Source organism: Ailuropoda melanoleuca, chromosome 14 (assembly GCF_002007445.2).
Source record: "Ailuropoda melanoleuca isolate Jingjing chromosome 14, ASM200744v2, whole genome shotgun sequence".
Lineage (NCBI taxonomy): Eukaryota > Metazoa > Chordata > Mammalia > Carnivora > Ursidae > Ailuropoda > Ailuropoda melanoleuca.
Genome location: NC_048231.1, coordinates 28,131,249 through 28,155,420, shown reverse-complemented (window position 1 = coordinate 28,155,420; position 24,172 = coordinate 28,131,249). Strand labels below are relative to the sequence as shown.

Sequence of the window (24,172 nt, the reverse complement as noted above, 5' to 3'; positions counted from 1 at the left end):
GGCTGACATCTGCATGGTGACACATTACTGACAGGTAATGCAATGAACTGAAAACATATCAATCCAAAGGCCAGCTCAGGGAAGGCCCTGTTAAATTATAACATGGTCCAGAAGCTCTGTTTCCAGAATTGTCGGCTGAGGGAGAAGACACAGGTGGCCAGTGGTCATTTTTAGGGTTAGGGTCCTAGTTTGAGGACTACATTTCCTGACAACCAGACGGGATATTTAGAACATCACATTACCAGATGGTCTTTGCCTTACCTGACAGCAACTGGTCACCAGAGGATGCCTTCTGGGGTTGGGTTGAGAACTGGCTGACTCACCCTGCACTTCTGTGGATGATATCCACATCCTGGCATTGGTGGCAACATGAGAACCACCCTTTGTTAAGTTTGTATCTGTTTTGGGGTATTCAATCAACAGTGGCTTTTCTCTGCTGCTGTCTTGGCGTTTGCTGGTCAGCTTGAGCTCTCTACTTTCAAAATCATGGGCTTCTCATTCTGGAAGAGACCTTAGGACTCATCCAGTCTGCCCGATTGCAAATTGGAAAACTGAGACATCCCTCCTTAAACCAGAGTTGCCTCTAGGCCATGCAACGTCCCATAGATACCAAGGAAGGAAAGGCTAGCCCTGGGGGACTTTTCTGGCATGCTGCATGTTCCAGATTCCTTTAACAGGCAAGCCTGGAAAGTTATTTCTGTCAAAGGCACAGGGCACAAAGTTTTAAGCAGATAAAATATAGAATATTCATTTTCTTAACTGGAAAGAACTTTGGAGAAGAGCTCTTCCTGCCCCTCACTGTCAGAAAAAGATACTGAAGTCCAGAGTGGTTCCAGGGTTCATCCAAGGGGATGGGGTTTTAAGGCAAACTTATGGTGGGTTGGGTTGGGCTCCAGAGTATTGATGAAGTTTCAGCCCAGGGTGTAAACCAAAGAGGAGGAGGAGGAAAGAGAATGAGAGAAGGGAATCCTGCTGGCAGGGCCATTGACTCTAAGGCACCTGGGAGAGAAGGTGTAGATGGCAGCTGAGGGTCACAGTAGGTATTTACAGATCTGCATCTCAGTGGGCAGGTACTAAAGGCATCATTACTCATAATGCTCCTGGCCTGGCCTGCTCCTCCATGAAGCTCTGATATCAGGAGCTCAGTGAAATAATGCATCCCGCAGAAAGCATTTCATTAAGTCCCGGTCTAGAAACATTTCTGTGGAGGTTGGGAGACTGTGAGGATGTCATGAAATGGGCTAGAGCTGGGTCCATCCAGGAGCTCTCAGACATGGGAGTGGTCACTCCTCTCCTGCCAGCCCCTGGTTCAGTAATGCACCAGTGGGGAGTGTCAAGAGCTGCAGGAGGGCTCCTCTGCCCAGCTTGGGTCTGGAGCAATTGCCCATACAGGGCAGAAAATGGAGTAGAACCGGCCTGTGGCTCTGCCGCCAGGCAACAAGCAGATCCTGCCATCAAGGTGGCATGGTCAGTGGCTTAAAACCAAGGGATATTGCCAGTGTGCCTCTAGTGGCAAGGGTACCCTCATATTAGTCCTCTGCTCTGTCCTCTTGCTGGACCCCCCACCGCTAGTGCCTTTCCCCATAGTCTGTCCCCCTTAACTCAAGAAATCTGACTTTGAGGCCAACTGGATTTCTTTAGAGGGCTGGCTTTCTGGCTCTCCCCATGATCCCATCTCCCCAGAGGCCCCCTGATGGCAAACTCCCTTATAGATGCCGAAGGAGGCAGAAGTCCACAGGCAAAGCTATCAGATCCCCATGGTGAATTGGCTGAACCTCGTATGCATATGGGGTTGTAGATCTGGCAAAGCCACAGCCCCAAAAGAGAATACAAAAGGTCCTATAAGTTGGCCTCCTGCCCCCACAAACATGGTAATTCCAAATGTCACCTTGGCATTTTCTTCTCAAATAAATTCTGTCTTGTTCATATCACAAGGAAACTGGAAACATGGACTTGAGAACTTCTGTGTTTATTTCTCAGTCTTCTGATTGACTTGCTGTGTGACATGTTGAACTATTACATTTCTTTCGTGGATAAATGTGAACATGAGCTTTGAGATTTTTATCTGTTGAGTACTGGAGGCCTGTGGTTTATTTTGAGTCAAAGAAAAGTATTTGGGCCTCTATATTTTGTGTGTGTATGTTTGTGTATGTTTATAAAAAAGGATATAAGGCAAAGAGTAGCTTAATATTAATGGATGGTGAAGAGCCATATGGATTTTTTAAAAAAATCACAGATGATTCAAAAGGTTAGGAGCTATCCTGATAACATTGCCATCAGGTGTGGGGAAGATTTGGATAGAAGTCTATGTTCGATTGTTAAGAAAACAGAAGTCATGACATAGGAGTACACTGAATTTGGAGAAATGCTTTGCTTCTCAGAACACATGAAAGATTTTTATGCTTCAGTTCTTTGTAATGTTCTTGTGAAACACAGGACAGATGCAGGAAAAAACCCATTTTGAAGATAGAGAAACAAAGGCACAGAAGGTAATGTTGACACAGTAATTCTGGGACAGAGGTGGAATTTGAATCCAGAGTTCTGTTTTTTGTTTTTTGGTTTTTTAAAATATTTTATTTATTTATTTGAGAGAGAGAGAGAGAGAGCACACACCAGTGGGGGAGGAGCAGAAGGAGAAGGACAAGCAGACTTCCCGCTGAGTGGGGAACCTGATGTGGGGCTTGATCCAAGTACCCTGAGATCGTGACCTGAGCCAAAGGCAGATGCTTAACCGACTGAGCCACCCGGGCACCCTGAATCCAGAGTTTCTTATGTGTCCTGGGATACAGCACAGAGGGCTGCAAGGAGGGAGAGTACTTATAGGTGTTGGGGCCTCTTCATCTCTGAGATGCTCACTTTTGCTAATTCTAAGTGAATGCTGGCCACGTGGGGTGGGAGCTTGGGGCTTCCTGGATCAGGATCTACACAGCTGTTTTCATTTTCACAAATGACCTCCTTGACCTACGGGGTGGGGGAGGATAATCAATTAAAATACTCTGATAAACATACTCATTTGGAATTTATCTTGCTGATTTATATTAGGAAGAACAAACCATTTTCTAAGAAACAAATATTAGAAGTGTGTTTTTGAGGTTAACAGTGTATCTTTAATGTATGCACATATAAAAAAAGACATTTAGACACCTCAATGACATTTACTTTTAACTGCAGCTATTTATAGACAGGTCAAGCAAAACAGACTTGGTGCTAGAGACACAGATTTGGTGTGGGTCACTGTTTATATGGAAAGATTGGGTTTTATGCTGTGTCCTGGGGGATGGGGGATATTTCCTAGTTTGGGAGATAGAAATGGTAGGGTTGATAGTTCTCTAGTATTCGGTACCACACTGTATTTTTCAACAGAGAGGTCAGAGGGGTACTGATCAAAGTTCAAGAAGGTACTCCATACTGTGTGGGGTGGCTAGATCCAAAGCCTTAATTCCTCATTAAAACACCTACTGAGGGATTCTACTATTTCCCTCTTAAGTCAAATACTCACTCCACGGAGAATCCTCATGCTTTTCCATCTCCTAGATCACCAGTGGAGGATATAAATTACGATTACCTTTCTGGAGAGCCATTTGGCAGTAGGGATCCAAGGCTTTACAAGGTGAGTACTCTGACCCAGCGATTACATGTTTAGGAACTTACCGTAGGGACAGAGAGCTACATACGCATGCACGAGGCTGTGCATCTGACCTTGTTCACGGTAGCAGAACACTGGAGAGGACCTGAGTTTCCAGCAGAACGAGGGCGGCTAAATCCTTGGTTATTCTACATAAGGCCATACTGTCATACATGCATTCCACATTGTTTATTAAGCTCCTACTGTGTGCCAGGTACACAGAAGGGGCGATGTCAAGGCTGATATGGTTTCAGCCCACCTGAAGCTCAAAATTTTGTTGCAGAAACCGATTTCATAGACCGAGGTGGAAAAGGGAAAAAACAACAACAGTGCACAAGGTGTATTTACAGTGTGCTCTCACTTCCATTGTATGAACCTGGAAGGCAGTCTGAATTAACAGAGGTATAGAAGCTTTGGGCAATGGGCTTAGAGCCATGCACTTTTTCCCCTTTTAATTCTTCTCTAGTTTCCAAGTTCTCCACAGTGACCATTATGATTTTTATAATTTTTTTTTACTGTGACTTTGAGGATAGAGAGAGGGAAGTGAGCAGACCTGGGTTCTAGATCCAGCTCTTCCTTAAACAATCATGATGAGCTCTTGAGCGCGTCAGAGAAGCTCATGAACGGCCAGGGGACAGAGGCCTCTGAGGCCTCCAGCTCGAGGTCCCCAGATCCCAAGCTCTTGTCTCTTCTGAGGACACTGGGGGATGGTGCGCAGCTTCCCCAGGAGGTGGGACTGCAGCTGGACTGCTGATGCCCCAGTCCCCGGGCACTTTCGGTCTCCAGGGCTCTGGTCCTCTAGGAATCTGGTGATGTACTCAAAGGGGGAGAAGAGTTTGCGTATTGGGCATATGGTAATCAAATTAAGGAAGTGCCTCTCACCTAGCAAAAATTGACTTGGATTATCTCAGCAAATGTCACTGCACCCCGAGAAAACAGGTATCAGGAACTCCCTTGATTGAGCCATATCCGGTGCCAGGTGTGGTGTGCAAAGCATTTTGCAGACATTTTCCTAGTTGAGGCTCCTGGCATGCCCTGACGTGGGTACTCATCACCCCTATTTTATAGGTGGGGACCTTCAGCTCAGAAAGCAGCTAACCTGAGCAGGTCACTGGGGTAGAAAAGGCTGGGAATCCAACCCCATTCTACCTGCCCTGAAGCAGCGTCTCTAACCTCTCTGTTCCGCCTTCCACTCCAAGAGGCTGGCTCTACTGTCACTTTACAGCACAGGTGTCAAAAGCCAGGGCCCTGTGGGAGGGCAAGTGACAGAATGCCGGCAACCTGAGGAAGGCAGAGACTTAGAATGGGCACAATCTTATTTCTGATGAAACCGGATGCAGAGTGGGCTATTCTTAGCTGCCTTTTCTGGGGGGTTATAAATGAGGAAATTGGGGTTTCTCACACACACACACTCATACACACAGAGAGAAAATAGAACCTTCCTTGTGAAAACTATAATAAGCTTTCCTCCTGCTTGTGACTTGAAATCAAAGGCCAGCTATTTTACCTCATATGTATACTACATCTCACAAAAGAGTGAAACCCTTATACCAAGACCTGTCCTTTGTTGTTTTGACTGTTTTTCTTGAAATATTTTCCTTGCTGATTCCAGCTTTGCTTATTTAGTAGGTATTTAGGTATCAAAAAAAAATGATGAGACATACAGGAGATATCAGGGACACACAGATTGGAAGCTGTAAGTTAAAATGAGGGTAAAGAATTATTTCTTTTCCCCATCAAAACAATGTTTGCATCAATATGATAGACACTATTTCCTGTGTTTCGATTTCGATTCCTCTGTCATTCAGATTCTTCTGATTGATTTTGTGTACCATGGCCAGATTAGTGTTTCTGAAATACCACGTTCATGTTATCATCTCCTGCTCTACCTAGAACACTCAGTGGCTCCCCATCATCTACAATAAAATACAAACTTGCGGGTTTTGAACCCAGGTTCCTTCCTAATCTGTCTTCAACTTTACTTTTCCAGCCATCTTCCCAGTTATTCCCGTGATCTTCTTGCTCAGATGAACTGGTCTCTCCCATGGTTCTCTGAATATACCCTTGACCTTTCTCCTTTGAGTGTGTGCTTTACTGCTCAGTGCAGGAAGGAACCAAGTAGAAAGATCTCCCTTCCCTTTGCCTTTTTCTGAAGTCCTACCCTTTCTTTTGGGCACTACTCACGTCTTCCTTTTTTTAAAAAAATAAGTAAACATTCCAGGACTTTCCCAGCCTGGGGTGACCTGGGTTACCCTGTCACTATCTGCAGTTGGAGCGGCATGCCCTGTGGGGCTAGACCAGCTCAGTGCATTGCATATCACGGGGGTTCCAGAAGCACCCAACTGAACTGCTAACAAGGAGTGCTTCCTGTCCCAGCTGCAGAATACTGCTACACCAAGACAGGACCTCTTATCCTTCAGAAAACAAATAGTAATTCTTGTGTGTGTTCAAAATGCATATGTTGGGGGTATTAGCTAATTATTTGTCATGCACTTGCCACCCATGACTAATCCTATTATATGAATGAAATGGAAGCCCAGAGGTGAAAATACTTGTATGACCTCACAAAGCCGAGCCTGTTGGTAGAACCAGTACTTGAACCCACATTTCCTTCTGCTAACTTATGAGGGCCACTGTTCCTTTTAAACCATGAGTCATAGGCCATTAGGAACTTCTGTAAATATTCTGGTGGCTTTTGTCATCCTCTCTTTTTTTCTCTAAAGGGCCAGATAGTAAATATTTTAGGCTCTGCAGGCTATGTGGTTTCTGTTGCAACTGCTCGACTCTGGCCCTGGAGTGGGAAAGCAGCCCCGGGCACTGTGTGACCTAATGGGTGTGGCTGTGTGCCAATAAAATCTTATTTACAAAAACAGGCACTGGCCTGGATTTGGCCTGCAGGTGGTAGTTTGCTGACCCCCAACTGTACAAGGTTCCCTTCTCTCTGTTCCTCATATCGGTCTGGAAAGTCAAGTTTAGGCATAAGAAACTTTCAGTTTGACTTCTGAGCGGGCCCCACATTGTGTATAGGCTAATGTATGAATGATGTCCATGGCTGGGAAGGCTGGCTGCTTAGGAGAAGCTGGGAAGCTGTGGATGTTCAAGCAATAGATGTGGATCTAATGAGCGGTAGACAGCTGGTCATTCCATGAACAAAAGTTTTGGTCTCAAGGGGAACATACTGGGGACCCTCTCAGCATTAGGGCTGAACTAACCAGCCTGGGGGCCTCCCCACCCAACCTGAGTATTCTGTATGCCCAAAGTTTACACCTATAATCCACAGGCTGTCCCATTTCTCACATTTGGATGTGGACCCCAGGAAAAGTCATAATTATGGCAAATGTGTTATTACAGTGAGCTCCCTGGTCATATGGTCACCCACAGTTTTTGTTGGTGGTAGAGTGAGGCAATCCATCCGCACGGAGTTAAAGGAGCATTGTAGGGAATTGTTCCCAGGAATGGCTGATACCTCTCTCCTGAAAGGATCAGGTAGGTTTGGGGGGAAAAAAAAGTCTTAAAAACTAAGTGTGTTTAGCTCACCTCCATGACTCCATCCTAAGAACGCACACATACTCCCAAGGCAGCCCCCGACAAGCTGCTTTATTAATAAGGTCAGCAAGTTTATTCTGGTTCTGCTGTTCTGAGGGAGAGAGCTATTTGCCCTTTTTTCCAATAGAGACAGCACAAGAGCCAGGACTGAGAACACACACACAAGTTTTTCCACGGTCTTCAAGGCGGTGTGGAAAATATCAGAAAATCCTAATTAATTCCAGGGAAGAATTTCAATGGTTTCTTTTTTTTTTTTTCTGAATTGAAGTATAGTTGACATACAACGTTACACGAGTTTCAAGTATCCAACTTAATGATTCCACATTTTGCTATGCTCACCGCAAGCGTGGAAGAATTTCAGTGGCCTCTCGATCCTTAAACTACAAAGAAAGAAAAGGAGGAAAGGTTTAATCTTCCTGCTTGGGAGAAATCACCCTGGTTTAGGCAGTTCATGGAAATCATGAGCAAATCATTCTTTAAGTTGGTTCTTCCCTCTTGTTCTATTATAATTCTCTTTATTTTCTACATAATAATAGGAAACCCTTGCGGGGCATTTCGCTAGTGCCCTGCATGCCGGTAGGGTGCTTTCCATATGCTGATTTCTTTAATCCTCGGGCTGGCGGGGGGTGGGGAGGGGTCGGCAGCGCTACATCCCCATTTCGCAGGTGAGGACAGGAAGGCACTGAGAGGTGAGAAGACTTGCCCACCCTCACTGCACCGCAAGGGCTGCACACCCCCTGTGCGCTTCACTCATCTGGCCACCTGCCTCTCGTCTTTTAGTTAGTTAGTTGGTTAGTTTTTATTTTAGTCCCAGTTAGTTAACATACAAATACAGCATGCTTCGTCCTTACGCAGAGGCCATGCTAATCTTGTCAGTATTCTCTATATTGTTCCAGCTTTAGCGTCTGTGCTGCCAAATCTTTTAAAAGGATGTTGTGACCATCGGAAGTACTCCTTCTGATGGATCCTTTCCTTCCAAGAGCGGACTGACCAGTCCGTCATGCCGTCCCTTACTCGGTAAAGATTACTCACGCTGGCTCTCTGGCTGGGTCAGACTCTGCCTATTTGCTTGCTCAGAAGCTAGTGGCGTTTCCATGGGGCGTGGTGGCTGCCAACAGTATGGGGTGAGGTGAAGGAGAGCCCCTGTGTTACGTCCCCTCCATGAACTGTCTTCAGCCCGCAGGAGCACACCTGTTTCCCGAGGGTGCACCTGTTAGCTGAGCTCACAGGACACGTGGAGCAAATCAGAAGGCTTGTGTATTAACGGACAGAGATATTACTGAAGGCGTTTGGTGAGCTTGGGAACCAGGAAGGCAAGGTGGGGTGATGTGAGTGTTGAGTGCCGTTGGGAAAGGCAGCTGGCCACAGCCCCCCGTGTAACTAGCTCGCACTGTCGCTGGCACTCCCACCTCAAGGCCAGGGTTCACGCTGCCAGGGCGCAGCAGGGTGGGTCCTGGGAGAGGCCTCACCTTTGAGGAATGTGTAGGGTCCTCCAGTCTCTGCCCCTCTGCCCGCTTCCACCCTCCCTCCCTTTCAGGAGGACCCTTCAGTCCTTTAGATTTGTTAGCTCAGTCCACCCTGAGGCTGGGAAGTGGGTAGCTCTCTCTCTGGGACTCTGCGTAGGTCTACCCCAATCTTGCAGAAGGGTGGTCCTTTCTCTTCTAGCTGGCAGTGGGAGTAGGGCAGAGCAAAGACCCTGAGAGGTGAGCATTGACAATGAGGATAATGACCAGTAAGGCTGTGTTAATGGCAAAGTCCAAGGTCGTGCGTTCCACTGGTTCCCTGGGCTCCTCACTGCCCCAAGAAGGTAAAGCACACACCGCCTTGTAGTTTCAACTTTTTTTTTTTTTTTTAAAGTAATCTCTACACCCAACATGGGGCTCGAATGCATGATCCCGAGATCAAGAGTTGCACACTCCACCGACTGAGCCGGCCGGGCCCCCCGGTGTCATCATGTTGAACATAAAACGAGTGGTACTGAAACATAGCAGGTCCTGTCCTGAGTTCAGGGAGCACTGAGGCAGAGGGCTCAGGTAGCTGGGGAGCAGGGCCTCACAGGAGGGACCAGCTTCTTCAGACAGAAGGCTGAGTCAGCACGGAGTTCATCAACCGGAAGCATTATGCTGATGATGCAGTTGTTCTGAATTGAGGGGGGAAGAGGCTGCTGGAGGCTGGGATGGGACCCTGAGGAGGAACCCCCCCCCCACCCTACCCCCGAGGTTGAGGAGGAAGGGGAGCTGAGGCCGCAGCTGTGCTGAGTTCACACTCAGTTCGGGGCTTCCTTTCCTGTGGTCGGACTGTTCCCTCTTCTCTCCTGTGTCCCTCCTCAAGCCCACAGCCTTCAGCTCTCACCAAGGTTTGGACACGTGGACCCGCTGTCACCATACCTGTCTTGCTGCAGCCCAATCAGCATCACCTGAACCATAAATCACATCAAAGGAGACGGCTGGTCACTGACCAAGAGGTTGTGGCCCCAAGGGGACCCATTGTAGAGTCCCACTGTTGCCCACTGACAAGGATTAACCCTCTGTCCTGCAGGGAACTGAAATAGGGCTCAGTCTGCCGCATGGGTCTGAGGTAGCCCCTCCTTCCCCAGCCCTACCAGGAAGCTGCCGCAGCCAGAGGTCAAGAAGGCACGCCTATGTCACAGAAGGGTAGCCCTTTCCTTTCCTGTCTTAGTGGGGACGGGCAGGCCAAGAAGCAGGACTGGCAAGGCAGGGTGCACCTGGCGAAGGGGCCTTTGGATCAGACTGCTGGGTTCAGTCTGCCACATCTCTGCCACTTCTCAGCTGGGAAACCTTTGGTAGGTCATTCTGGCCTGCTTGAGGCCCAGATCCCTCTTCTGTAAAATGGGGTGATAGCACCTGCCTCAAATAGCCCCTAGCTAACTGCAAGGAGATGGTCGTCGAAAAGCTGTGACCTGGCTCACAGTAGGCACACCTGGAGCAGACGCAGGCCCCTCATGGCCTGAGGCTTGTTCAGTTTCAGAGCCCTCTCTAAGAAAAAATGTAAAATTACAAGCATAAAACCAGGTTTATGAGTGAATATTTATTTCAAATGATTAAAGAAAATGTAAATATATATATATATGTTTCGAAAGCTGACATCCCAAACATCACAAAATCCAGAAAAATAACACAAATATTAATCACCTGTTTCACATATGTCTGCATGACTTTTTTTTTCTTACGTTTTTTGGGCTGTGTGCTCTTTGATCACTTCTTCCTATGACAGTGATTGTAGAATGCCGTTTTCCCTCAAGAGAACGGCAAGGTAATTCATTCATTCCTTTAGCATGGTTGGTTGGGGCTTGTTTTCCACTCTTGATGGATTAGGAAAGAAAGCTTATTTGCTTCACAAGCGGTTATTGGTAATGTCATGTAAATTTTTAGGATTATTGTCAAATGTCGGGGAATGTTTCTCAGGTTTTTTTCATATATGAGCCATGGGGTTTCAGGACACGTAAGTGTTTCTGTGCTGGTACTAAGCCTAAATACTGACTGAAGGTGCTCATTCCACACGTGGCTGGGTCCTTCCCAGGCCCCCAGAGGGGGCCACATGAGCAAGGGTGCTGACGCTTAAATCCTCCTTCTCGATAAATGTTAACTAGATCCTATCTGATTATTACATTTATTGATACCCCTCTTTTTAATTTTACAATTTTGGGATTACTAAAGAATGTGTTCTCATTTGACGACAAATATAATCTTACAAGAGTTCGGTGTGCGTGACGGTCACTCCTTCCGTATCATTTGTTAATTGTCTACTCCAATCAGCCTACCTCACGTTGATCACTGGGGAGCATTCGAAGACATAAGGCAGATAAGACACAGCTCAGTGACTTCATCTAGTAACTCCGTAAACTTAGCCATTGAGACCTGAGTCACCCCTCCATTGGCACCCGCTTTGGAGCTGGGCACTTGGAGATATAAAATTGGGACATTGTCCCTCTGGGAGATAAGGATGAGCCCAGCTTTAGGTCCAGCTCTGAGACTGAGGTGGGAGTCAGGTTTTGTCTCAAGTTATAAATAAAATGGTCCTCAGGGTGTCTGGGTGGCTCAGTCCATTAAAAGTTCAACTCTAGATTTTGGCTCAGGTTGTGATCTTGAGGTCCTGGGATCGAGCCCCATGTCGGGCTCTACACGGGACCTGGAGCCTGTTTGAGATTCTTTCTCTCTCCCTCTGTGTCTCCCCCGCCCCCCTGCTACTCGCTGTCTCAAAAATAAATAAATAAATAAATAATATATTAAAAAAATAAAATGGTCCTCCCCCATTAGCCACGAATTCTCTACAGGTAATCTCCATTCATGAATTCTTCAGTCACCAGTAATACTCTATTGAGATAGCTGCAGTTACACATGAAGCCATACTTTTAAAGAGCTCAGTGGTAATGTGTAATTTCCTATGTTTCCCCCAAATCGTCTGATTCTTATCAAGTTCGGCCACTAGATTTGTCAAACTGTGGTTTTCTATTTTACAATGTTAAAGGCTTTACTGTGGCAGAAATATCTGTGTACAAGGAGTCAAGAAATTGGAGCTGCCCCTGACTCTGCACGGGGATCTGTTGCGATGCTTTTGGTTGCAAGTGACAGAAAAGCCAGTTTGAGTGTCTCAACAACAGAGGAAGTTTATTGGCCTGTGCACTGGGTCCTGGCTGGGCCTGCCTGTTCTTTCTTTAACACCCATCCCTCGCCGCTGGAGCCGATAGCGGGGTCAGTCCCACTCGTGCCACAGGACTGGAATTTGAGGGTGCTGTTGGACCCTGGCAAGGAAACTCCCAGTGTGCATTCTGTGACATGTGGCCCTAAATCACTTCGCTTCTCCGGGCTTCATTTGCCTCATTTAATTAGGGGCTTGTCCGATACCATTAGTAAAGTCCTTCCCAAGAGTAACCTTTAAGATTTTATTTTCTGTTTACATTAATTGGTTTTTGTAATGAATAAACAAATCTTTTCTGGCCAGTGCTGTCAGGCCAAGAATGTAATTAGTAAATAAATAGCTCTGTGTAGATTAAATGATAAGTCAGGGCAGCGAGCCTTAGTGACTTTCTTCCTACTCGTGAGTTGTAGATTTTGATCTAGAAAAATGAGCCGTGGAGGATGTGAGGGAGGAGCCCTGGAACATGGCTGATGAAACCTGGTCTGACTTAGTAGGCGTATCTTTTGCGTAGCAAATGCAACTTGGTTGTTCATTCACAGGAGATCTGGGAAGGTCTGGGCAGGGTTTCTTTTTCTTACCCTGATCATCGGAGACTTTGCTGTGATGCTGGTATCACAAGGAAGCTGAGAGGTTGAATTTGGATCCAGCGGGAGCTGGTGTTGGCAGCAGCCAGAGGGACTCTAAATGTCAGTGGACTCGGATCCCTGTGGAGAGCTGAGGGTTTTTTGGGACTGAAACCACAGACCTCAGCTTTCTGCTTCATCCACTTCTTCCAGAGCCTTTGGCTAACCGCGCGATGAGATTCTAGTCGTGGCCCAGGAGAGCTTTCAAGGAAGCATATGGAGGTGGTTCATGATGGAATGAACTCCTCGGCCTTGGTGCCCAGATCGACGTGGGAATGCCACGGCCGTGTAGATGCTGCAGGGGCCGGAGAAGACAGTGAGCTATGGAAGCACGTCCCCTCCACATCACCAGTGCCTGGAGCTGGGTGAAGACTCCGGAGCACCTGTGGGGCACGGGGCTGCCTCGGTAGGGGAGTCTTACCCTTCTGTCCAGGGTCTATGGGAAAAGGTTAATCTGATCAGTAGTGAAGTCAGTATATTTTCATGGCGACTTGCTGATTTTTGAATGTATTTTTAGAGTTGGCAGAGGTTGATCTGTGCCTCGATCTAAGTCTCTGTCATTTAGCTTTTGGAAGATAGTTCTGGTGTGGTGGTCAGGAGTGTTTCTGAGCTGGCAGGCGATAACTAGCTAACTTAGTGTGCAAAGTTCGCAAGACAGAGTTCGAAAATGGTTTCTGGTGAAATGGAAGCATTAGCTGGAAGTGAAACTATCAGATCTTGAAACTATCTCTATCCCAGTGGTTGTAGCATACGGAGAAAGGTTCATTTGTTGGCTTGGGGGAGAGTAGAGCGTGGATTGGAGAGAGAGTAGATTGTTCTCTGAGTTGCATGATGGGCACCTTCATACCAGTTTGTTCCTTCTGAGGGTCCATCCGAATGGGAGGTGGGGATGGACTTGGAGTTTCAGGCCTGGCCTCTGGAACTGTCGCTGTTGTGAGTTATTTGTTGTTGTTTTCACAGTCGTCATGCTTTACGATTCAGATCGGAGCACAGGGCTGGTGTACGACCCTTGCCCTGGGTATTTTGGTATCTCGTAGAGATGCTTGTCCGTTCGGTGAATGGTGTCCATATTCTGTACGAGCCTCAGGAGCTGCACCGGGGCGGAGAGGAGGGGTGTCGTGGTTGGTGGCTCGTTAGACAACATGCTAGGCAAAAACCAGATCCAACAATCCCCCAAAATCTCTGACAGAGAAGCCCGGGAGGTAGATCGCAAGCAGCAAGTTCCATTTCTGTGATCTTGGAAATTAGGTGTGGAGAGGATGTCGAGGTTAGAGAACAGAGCGGTGCAGAGGGTGGGCTCTGCGGGCCCCAAACGCATGGGGTCTTGCCTTTCTGGCTTACCTCAACAAGCATCTCTGGCAAATACCTTCATTTCTTTAAGCTCAGTACCCTCATCCATAAGAGGATGACCGCGCTTCCCACGGAAAGGTAAATGGAAGGAAGAGATAAATAATGCAGGCAAAGCTCAAAGCGAGTAGGAAGCACGGGAGAGCTTTTGTCATCATGTGTGTTTTATAAGTCTTTGGATTGCAGTAATGGGGTACTTGGTGTTCACTGTTTCGGCTGTTGCTGTGCAGGTGCCTTGAACATCCCCAGGCAGAATTAACATTACCTTTGGTCCTCCCTCAGGAAAAGAAAAAGGAGGGCGGCGTGCAGAGTGGCCTCGGGCCGGTCAGGCTTCCCACCCGTGAAGGGAGAGGCAAGCTCTGTGTGGCAGACACGCTACCAACGTGTGGCTAGATTTCAAAGCCATATTTTGTCCACACCTTTCCATGGAAAGCCGACAGGCATTGAGTTCGTGGAGGGCCATAGAGCCGCCGACTCTCCAACGGGATGGCATTTTAGGCTTTTCCATTTCTTTGGTTGGAATTGGGTTTTTACACATAGTTTGAATAAAAAACCTCAACCCACAGCAACACTGCAAGAAGTCTTAGAGGACCAAGAGAATGGCTTCCGATTAGATACAGAAACGTGGGTAAGAAAACATGCCGAGCACGTGAAGACCAACCAGCCTGTGTCGGTAGGTGGCAAAGTACTTTGCTATAAATATTGCAGGACTCCTCTTTCTCTACTTAAAAGAAACATTGCTTTGCATTGCAGACGTCAGAAATGGCTGGACAAGCCTTTAGTTCATGTGCAAGAAACTGTGAAAACAATGTGAAAGATTTTCCTAAAATGGAGACAGAGCTTGGCCGAGTCTGGGGTTGGAGGTAAAGCCCCCCCCCCGCCCCCCGTCTTGGTTTGCCTTCCATGCATTGTTTCTCATACGTTATGCAAGACTCCCCAGGCCCCAAACCATTCGTTTTTTTCCTGTAATCTCAAGGTGTGCGCAGGGTAGAGCTCAGCTTTGGACCTTGCTGCTTTCACTTTTGGTTAGTCAGAACCTCCATCTGGCGGCTTTTGAATATGAGTGTTTTCTGTGGCTTTTCTGTGGCTCCTTTTCAAAGTATTCAAAGCAGTTTAAAAATACAGAATGTTCAGCGATCTGACCAAGAGCTAATGTAAGTACTTATTTTGGGGACTATTTTTAAAAGATCTATTAGGGTCAGGTCTGAAACCCTTAACTCTGCCTCTGTCTTGGAAATAGCCACGAAGATGAAAAAAAAAAAAAAAAAAGGTTTGAAAAACAGGAGACTCCTTCTCCGCGGTCATAATGCTTTCCGGAGTGACAGGAGAGGCAAAGAGTGCAGTCTAGAAAAACAGCAGAGCTGCAATTCTATATTTCACATTAAACAGGAAACTGAGCAGGGGAGCCCACAGCAACATGGTGGGTTTTCCACAAACCTGTCGCCGGGTTTGTCCCTAACGATAAGGCTCCATGAGAACTTTGATTCTGTTAAGATGGTGAGTGTTCATGAAAATCTTCCCCAAAATGTGACCCCCTGGGAAGCAGGTTCTGTATTGTAGGGTTTTGAAGCAACCAACCCGTTTCCACCAGAGCCAAAGGAAATTTGGAAGCAAATTGAAAAACCTCTCAAAGAGTGGAAAATGCTCTGCACTTGTGTTTCGCCTTTGTGCGGGGCTGTCACTCACCCAACATGTGCATATGAATATTCTTTCTGAAGACCTGGGCTTCATTTTAAGGTCAGCCTTCAATTTCTAGAGAATATAATTTGCTGCTATTCTTAGAACATCATGATTGCTCGTAATAACTAATGGAAAAAAAATTCAACAGAGAAATAAATGTGTAACAGCTGTGTCTGCTTAAACTTGATTAAAGGCAGTAAAAAAAAGTAAACAGAAGAATGAATGTGACAATAGACAAGGGAGAGACGAGAAGCCCTCTCATTGGGAAAAGTTTTACAGACATAACTCGTTCGACTTCGGAGGCTGGCGATGTCTGTGTTTAAAGTTTACTTTACTGTTTGTCTTGAGTGGGATCAGTGTTGTAGTGAATAATTTATAGCCAGCATGAATGAGCTCATTAGTCACCTTTTCAGACTTTAAATGAGTTTTGTGGTTGTCATTACTCGAGCCTTCTGTTCAGCCGCCGAGTAAAATGACAGTTTGGCAGTTGGCTGCCTTGTTGTCGGGCAGCCTGTTCCCCTTCAGGTCTGCGTTGCTTTTGTATTTCATTGAAACCTTTCCTTTCTATCCCAGGGCTGGTCCGGGGACTCTCACATTTCAGATGGCTTTTGCACCCCCAGCTTAAATGAGAAGTTTTTCATGGATTAAAAAAAAAAAAAAAATCTTTCAGTCGCGTCTGCCAGAGAGAATGAAGTGGATGGAGTGAGCTTTTTCCAGCAACTGCTGTGTATTATTCTCTTTGTGCTTGGTTTGATTTTCAAGTTATTCAGGAGAGCAAGCTGGGGAGTTGTTGTGCGGTGGCTGCCACGGCGCTCACATGGTGGCAGGCATTTCGGGCCAGGGGATGTCACTGGAGTGTACAGGGTGAAGGAGATCGCGGAGCGGGTTTGCATTTTGACAGTCCTGAACATCAAAGTGATGTGGGTGGGTGTGGATGAAGACACTTACTCCAGAAAATCTGCCAGGCCAGATTTCCAAGGCCAAGGAAAACCATGTTTTTCCTGCAAAGGGGTGGGTAAGATGACCTTCCAGGATCCTGGCCAACGGGGGGGACCAGCTCATGGGGACTGGCCATGACTTCTTCCTCAACGCCGCGTCTTCCGGGTCCGAAGCATTGAGAGAAAACAAGCTGTTGCAGCTGCCTGCCCACCGTGCCTTTGGAGACGTGCCTGGGAGGCTGGTATGCGAGGAAGACGAGCCTGGGCATGCCAGTAGCAGGTGGGATTTCTTTGGAACGGATGTCGTGAGGTTCTTCCCTCCCTTTGAGCCTGGCTTGGGCAGCCTCCGGAGAGCTCTCACATCCACTCTCTGGGACCGGACTCTGTCCGGAAGTCCGGGACCGTGTGGCATGCCCACCTTGGTCCTCGGGTAGCCTCTGCTGGCACTCAAGGGGCATGGAAGCTTGCCCGGGGTGTCTCAGCCAATGGCCTGGACCTGTGTTCTGAGGGCTCTTTGACGTTTGCTATGAGCAACAGGCACTAATGCCTGCCATCACCAATGTGGGCAGCACCCCCTTCCGGGATCCATATTGTTAGACAGCTGGCCTAGCACGGTGTGAGGCATGTAGGAAAGATGCTCAGTATTCCTTTCTGGAAGAAATGCCAACTTAAAAAGGATGCCTGGTTGTTCGGGGGCCAAATCTTTGAAGCCAGTGATAGTCACGTGTCTTTGGGCTTAGGGGAATTAGGTGCCAATGGTGCACCCCCAGAAAGACAACAATCCATTCGGCCACTTCCTTCCCAGCCCTTACCCCTTGTGAGACAGAGCGTTCAACAGGCACTTGTGCCTCACAATTCATGGGCACGTTTTGCTTGCACCTGAATCAAAAATATTAAAGGCACACTAGAGGCTATTTTGGGAAGGAGTGGGGGTTTCGAAGCGGAAAGTGTTGGTGAATTGCACTATCTGATACAGAATAACAGACTTCAGGCTTGGCAGTCGTAATAAATTAAAAAGTTGCTAATCTCCCAAAAGGAATTTTGTACAGCAAGGAAGTATATTGGTGATATCTTAATCTATGCAATGTCTCCCAGAGACATGGTTGAATTTGTAGTTTTTACTTTTGTTTCAAAAAGACAGTCTTCAAGAGAAGAATTGATTGTCTTCTTTCATATCCTTCTGAAAAAGTAAAATGAGAGAGTTATTTCTTGGCATGGTTAAGACTTTGGCAGACTTAGCAACTGAAACCCACGAGACCGTGGTACTTGCTGTACTCGGTGAACAGAAGAAAACAATAAGAGCTCTTCAGAACTTTGGAGGAGGAAAAGGTTGATGATGCTACTTTTCTTTGACTAATCTGTGTAGTTATTATACCAGCTTGAGAGAGCAATAAAAAGAAGCATTTTTTTTTTTTACTGTTAAGCAGTCGATATTTTTGATTACCACTGTGCCACATGCTGTGAGCAGAAGAGAAGTATAAGACAAGGTCCTTGCCTCTCAAGGCACTTACAGTTTGTTTGATGCTCAGTATCTAGTTGATTTATTTTTTATTACAAAGGTACACCATGCCATATTGATTATGACATAGAAGCTGAACTTTGGCTTTTTGCAGGTGGTGCTTTTCCATTCAGTTTAAAAGCCCCCTTTTTTCTTCCTTCTCCTTTATTTCCTGCTCACAGTTTTTCCTCTCTTGAACCCCACCACTTCTATCCTTTGTGTCCTTGACCTCCAGGCTTTCTTCAAGAATTCAGATGCTCTGGATTGATCTGAAGCTTCTCTTGGTTCCTACCTGGAACACGGCTCCAAACTCTGGAGCCAGAACATGTGGGTTCAAATCCCAGCCCCATCACTTACAAGCTGTGTGACCTTAGGCAGGTGGCTAAACCTCTCTGTGCCTCAGGTTCCTCATTTGTAATATGGGCATCATAATAGTACCCTCTTCCCATGGTTAATGTGAGGCTGAAATGAGCGAATATTTGCCAAGCCTTAGAATATTGTCTGGCACCAGATAAGTGCTATGTAAGTGTTTGTTAAATACAGTTGATCATTATTCATGTATTCCGTATTTGCGAATTCATGTACTTGCTAAAAATTATTTGTAACCACCCAATTAATAAATACTCATGCTGCTTTTATGGTCATTTGTTGACATGCGCAGAGTGGCCAAAAATTTGAATTGCCTAATGCACGCGCTCCCAGCTTACATCTAACAAAGCAACGCTCTGGCGTAAACATGTGTCTGTTCTGTGGTCTAGTTTGTATTCTGCTTTTTGTGCTTTTTTGTTGGTGATTTTCCTGTTTAAAATGACACCCAGTCGTAGTGCTGTGAAGTGTTTAGTGTTCCTGAGCTGATTGCCTTGTGGAGAAAATACAGAAGCCTTGTTAGAGAATCTTCGTTCAGACATGAGTTATAGAGCTGTTGGCCGTGAGTTCAGTGTTAATGAATCAACAGTACATATTAAATAAGGTGGCGTTAGATGGAAACCCAGTAATATGTGGTGCTGTATTCATCAGCTTACGAAAATGCTGTCACCAGCAGCTCGCAGGAACCTGACTTTCTGTTTCCCCTAGGAGCAGTAGTTCAGTGTTTGCTAATTCATTGTTTGCGGAGACTTTATAGAACCTAACTTCCACAAATAATGACAATCGACTGTAGATAAATGGAGTCCAAGAGCTCAGAGTGGCAGCCTTTTCTAGGGCAAGCTTCTGACTGCCAGAATGTCCCTTGGAAGGCAGGAGAAGCAGAGGTAATTCTGGCCACGTGGAGTGCCTCAGCTGGGCACAGGTTTTTCTATCAGATTTGAAAAAAAAAAAGATGTAACCACATCTGGTCTTTCATCAGCACACATTTTTATAGAAGGTCAATCTGAACATAGAGAGTAAATCTTCCCCCTCCCCCACACATTCTTAATTCAAGAGTATTTTCCCTTATCTTTGGACCTATGTACTAGTTTGTAGAGAAAGTTTGATACCAAAACCTATCAGTTGAAAGCCTTCATACCACCAGTCAATAGACACCATAACACAGGGTACAGTGTGTGTTATACTTAGCAATTCTCCTGTTTGCTCAGAGCACCAGCATCTTCAGAATGGAATCATTTTGTTCCTTCTGATTGAAAAGATCACAAAATACTTTAACTGGCTTCTCCAACGCATTTATTTCCCCCCCACACTCTTACTTTATGAAGTGTTTGCAGATTGGTTCACACATCTAGTATAGGAGAATGTGAACATGATTCTGAATAAGGAAGGCTTCACCGAAAATGACTGGAAAATCCAAATGGCAGGGAACAAAGGGAGCATAGGGTCAGGGTGGGCCACAGAATATAATAATATGCCTGCAGCCTCCTATTGCAGCGATTTCCGAGTTTTTGTGACTTTAAACAATGTCCCAGCAAACCCTCCTAAATACAATGTTGTGTATTCCAGTGCATGTTTCCAGTAAGTACTGACTCCTGTGTGTGTTAGGCACTGGGGTAACTGCGTGGAGTTTAGTGGGTCACTGGATCACGGGGGTGAGCAGTCTGGTGGGCAAGTTAACGGTCTTGTGAGAGTCCCTCCCTAGGGTAAATTCCTAGACGCTGGAAGTTTAGGGCCCATGGCTGGGTTCACTGTAGTTGTTCTTGAACAGTGGTACCCAGTCACCTTCTTCCTGACACCCCCACCAGCCTCGGTATGGTTACTCCTTTTCGGCCTCTGTCCATCTGGTAGATGAAATAAGATACCACAATTGCTTTAATTTGCATTTCTTCGTTTTTTACTGAGATGGAGCCTCTCTTCGTGGGTATATTCTCATCAGGGAGATACTTTTTCTTTTTCTCATTGAATTTTAAGGGTTCTTTTTTTTTTTCTAAGATTTTATTTATTTATTTGACAGAGAGAGACAGCCAGCGAGAGAGGCAACACAAGCAGGGGGAGTGGGAGAGGAAGAAGCAGGCTCCCAGCAGAGGAACCTGATGTGGGGCTCGATCCCAGAACTCTGGGATCACACCCTGAGCCAAAGGCAGACACTTAACGACTGAGCCACCCAGGCGCCCCTGAATTTTAAGAGTTCTAAATTTAAAATATTAACCCCTTTTCCTACATATGGCAAATATTTCCTCAGTTTTTAATTTATCTTTCCGCTTGATTTATAGGACTCTGGCCCTACATGCAAATTTGAAATTGGTATGCAGTCAACTATGTCAGTATTTTCCTTTTGATTTATTTACTTAACAAAAACGGTGGGTGCTAAGTGCCAGGGCACCATTATATGTGTTTTGCAAATACTAATTCATTTGATCTTCATCAGAACCCTATGAAGTGGGCTTTGCTATCATTCTTCCCCCCTACCCACTTTTTCTTAAGATAAGGAAACTAGGTGGAGAGAAAGAAGTTAAGCACCTTGACTAAGGTTATCCAGCTAGTAAGTGGTGAAGTGAGACCATGAACCTGGTCGCAGGTGTTAGGCTAGCCATCGGGCTATACCACTTCTGGCTGCAGTATTTTGCTGTGTGTGTGTTTATCTGTAGTTGCTTCATAAATGCTCCCGAGTCTCCCAGATCCTTGAGGGCAAGTGCCACCCTTTCTTTTCTCCAGGTTCCTTCCCAGTCCCCTCCACGTGGTCCTGGGCATAGAGTAGCTAGAGGCTTCATAAATACTTGTTGACCGAAGGCATTGACTAAATCTGGATTCTGTATGAGTCGCTCACACTCGTGTTTCTGCTCAAAGAGGAGCTGACAGGTTCTGGGTTTCCATGTTGCCTCCAGCAAGAGATTTGAGAAGCTGGGGTTTATTTGGCGAGGTCACCTGAGCTAATGAACTTCACTCCACCGGTTTGGCTGTCCTTTCCCTTACCACACATCCATCCTTCCCTCCTTAAAGAAGCCTCCTGGCTCTGATATCTACCGGAGAAATTTGAAGAAGACTTTTCCCAGGCTACACCCTTCAGAACCTGTCATGTAAACAGCAAGAATGCACAAGAGGACAATGCAAGAGTGGATGGCAGGTGAGGGCCAAGATGCTGGAACAAACTTGAAACTCTCCAAGAGTGGAGGGCCTTCCAGCTGTGATGCTGTGGCTCTCTTACTTCTGCACCCAAGGGAGGGAAGGGAGCAGCTTTTCTACCATTACCAACACCATTCTCATACATTCTCTCAAAGAGACTTAGTCAACCCATGATTTAGGGGTTTTCTTTGATCATAATCTTCCCTTCTTTTCTCATATTTGACAGTCCCTCTTGGTTATTCCTTTGAAGGCTTTCCTACATTCATTTTTTCCAGTCTCGCTGACTGTTCTGTAATTCAATTCAGTGGGTCTCAAAGTGTGGTCCCTCACCCACCAGCAGCAACATCCCTGGGAGTTGTTAGAGATGTGAATTCTCAGGCCACAGCCCCAACCTACTGAATCTCAAACTCTGGGGATGGGGGCCAGCAATTTTAATAAGCCTTACAGGTCATTTTGGTGCACAGTCAAGGCTGAGAACCACTGTTCTAATGGGATCCTCCCCCCTTATCATTAGAACGTTGTAATGTAATGTAATGGGTGCTCGTGGTAGAAAATTTGGAATATAATAGACATATATGAAAGAAGCAGGCCAAAATAATTACCCCATAACTCTGCCACTGAGAGGGGATCACTGTTTTAATATTTTAGCATATTTTATAATTCTTGAAAACACATTTAATAAAACAATCTTTATTCCCTTTTATAGGGATCATGGTCTTGCTTTCTCAATAGTTTCCCAAAGAGTTTTCCAATGAGTTTCCCAAAACTCATCTTGAATCCACAATTCCATTCTTTAATTTTTTTTAATTTTTAAATTATTTATTTATTTATTTATTTTTTAAAGATTTTTTTTTTTTTTTATTCGACAGAGATAAAGACAGCCAGCGAGAGAGGGGACACAAGCAGGGGGAGTGGGAGAGGAAGAAACAGGCTCACAGCAGAGGAGCCTGATGTGGGGCTCGATCCCATAACGCTGGGATCACGCCCTGAGCCGAAGGCAGACGCTTAACCGCTGTGCCACCCAGGCGCCCCTAAATTATTTATTTATTTTAGAGAGAGACCGTGAGTGGGGTGGGGGTGGTGGGGCGGGGCAGAAGGAGGGAATCTGAAACCGACTCAGTGCTCAGCGAGGAGCCCCATGCAGGGCTTCGTCTCACCACCCTGAGATCATGACCTGAGCCGAAACCAAGAGTCAGGTGCTTCACCAACCGAGCCCCCCAGACGCCCCCACAATCCTTTTTTTAATTATTATTATTTTTATTTTACAAAATTGAGATGTATTTGCCATACAATGTTGTGTGTAAGTTTAAGGTGTACAACATATAGATTTGATACACTTATATTACAATATGATTGCCGCTGTTGCATTAGCTAACACCTCTGTGGTGTCCCATTATTATCATTTCTTCTAGTGTTGAGGACAATTAAAATCTAGTCACTTGGTTTAAATGTTTATAAGACAGTTTTCTTGTTGATAATCACTGTACTGTGTATTAGGTCTCCGGGACTTGTTTATCTGCTAGTTCCAAGCCATTATTTTAAAGCATATTTCTGATAGTATAACTTCTGCACTCAAAAATACTCAATGACTTCCTCTTGCCCTTTGAATTAGTGCATATAAATTGCTCACCTTAGCATTTAAAGAGGTTGGTCATATTGTGTTACCACTCTTACCCACTAACACGCATGCTCCGTAAGGAACAAAAGCCTTGTATCTCTGGCACCTTACACAACGCTATGTACCTGGCGGGTACTCAGTAAATATTTGTTCAAGGAACGAATGCATCTTCTAATATGATCAAGTCATATTTGATAAATACGTGTGCCATTAATTTCTCTTAACCTGGAACGGCAGCTCCTCCTCCTGCCCAAAATGTACATGCCTGGAACCCATCCTAGAAGATTCTGACCCATTAGGTGTGGCTTGCTGGGTATCCCCAGTAGAACAGCTCAGGGCTCTAACATGCCTTCCCCATTTCCACAGGTCAAACACCATCCCATCTTTACTAGATATCCTCCTTCTAAAGTCATCCCAGTCCTGGTGTGCCTGATGGTTCCACCATGCCCATGCCTTGGCTGACAGGAGGGAGTGGGCAGAAAGGAAAAGTCATCTAAGTCAGGCTAAGCCAATCAGGTTCTAGACCTGGTATAGACTGTGGCGTGGAAACAGGCAGTCTGGAGGTGGCGGGTGCCGAAAGTCAGAAGGTTTGGACTTGGTGCTGGCAGCTACATGTGGTCGTAAGTGAGCAGAGAGAGCCAAGCTGTCGGGAAGAGAGTGGAAGTAGGAAAGACAGTGTGGTCTCAGAGGCAAGAGGAGGAGAAAGTGCCTGATGATGCCTCAGTTCGGAGAAGCCCAGCAGTGCTGGCTGACCTGGGTTCCCGCTCATGAGTCCTCTTCGCTGAAGTCAGCTTGAAGGACCCAGGAGACCATCTTGGCAGGCAGAGTCCTCCTCGTACATGAAAGTCCTCAGTCTCCCACCTGCAGTGGCCTCTTACTGCTCATCTCTTCAGGTGTTACTTCGTCATTAGGGCTGGGAGGTGTCACACTGAACGATGCCATAAATAATCATGTTGGCCGAAGAAGCAGTGATGGGGAGAGAGGCTTTCATGTTGCCAGGCAGAGAAGCATGTTGGAGAAGGAGGAAGAAGACATCAAGGGGAGAGGCTCTCCTCTGCACACAGGAGGAAACTGACGTGGGGACCAGATGGGCGGAGTCCAGGTCTTCCTGCGATAGACACACATGTGTGTCGGGCCTGTGCCCGGAGG

General features: G+C 46.1%; 1 long non-coding RNA gene across 2 annotated transcripts; it reads left to right on the top strand.

The window, feature by feature from the left end:
* The first annotated feature begins 11,387 nt into the window (after window positions 1-11,387).
* On the top strand, window positions 11,388-16,126 carry LOC117796013. 2 transcript variants are annotated; one of them, XR_004620284.1, is made up of 2 exons: window positions 11,388-14,954; window positions 16,054-16,126. It is a non-coding gene; the product is annotated as an uncharacterized LOC117796013 (long non-coding RNA). The 2 variants fall into 2 exon arrangements; XR_004620285.1 differs by lacking the exon at window positions 11,388-14,954 and adding an exon at window positions 14,969-15,297.
* Window positions 16,127-24,172: the final 8,046 nt, after the last annotated feature.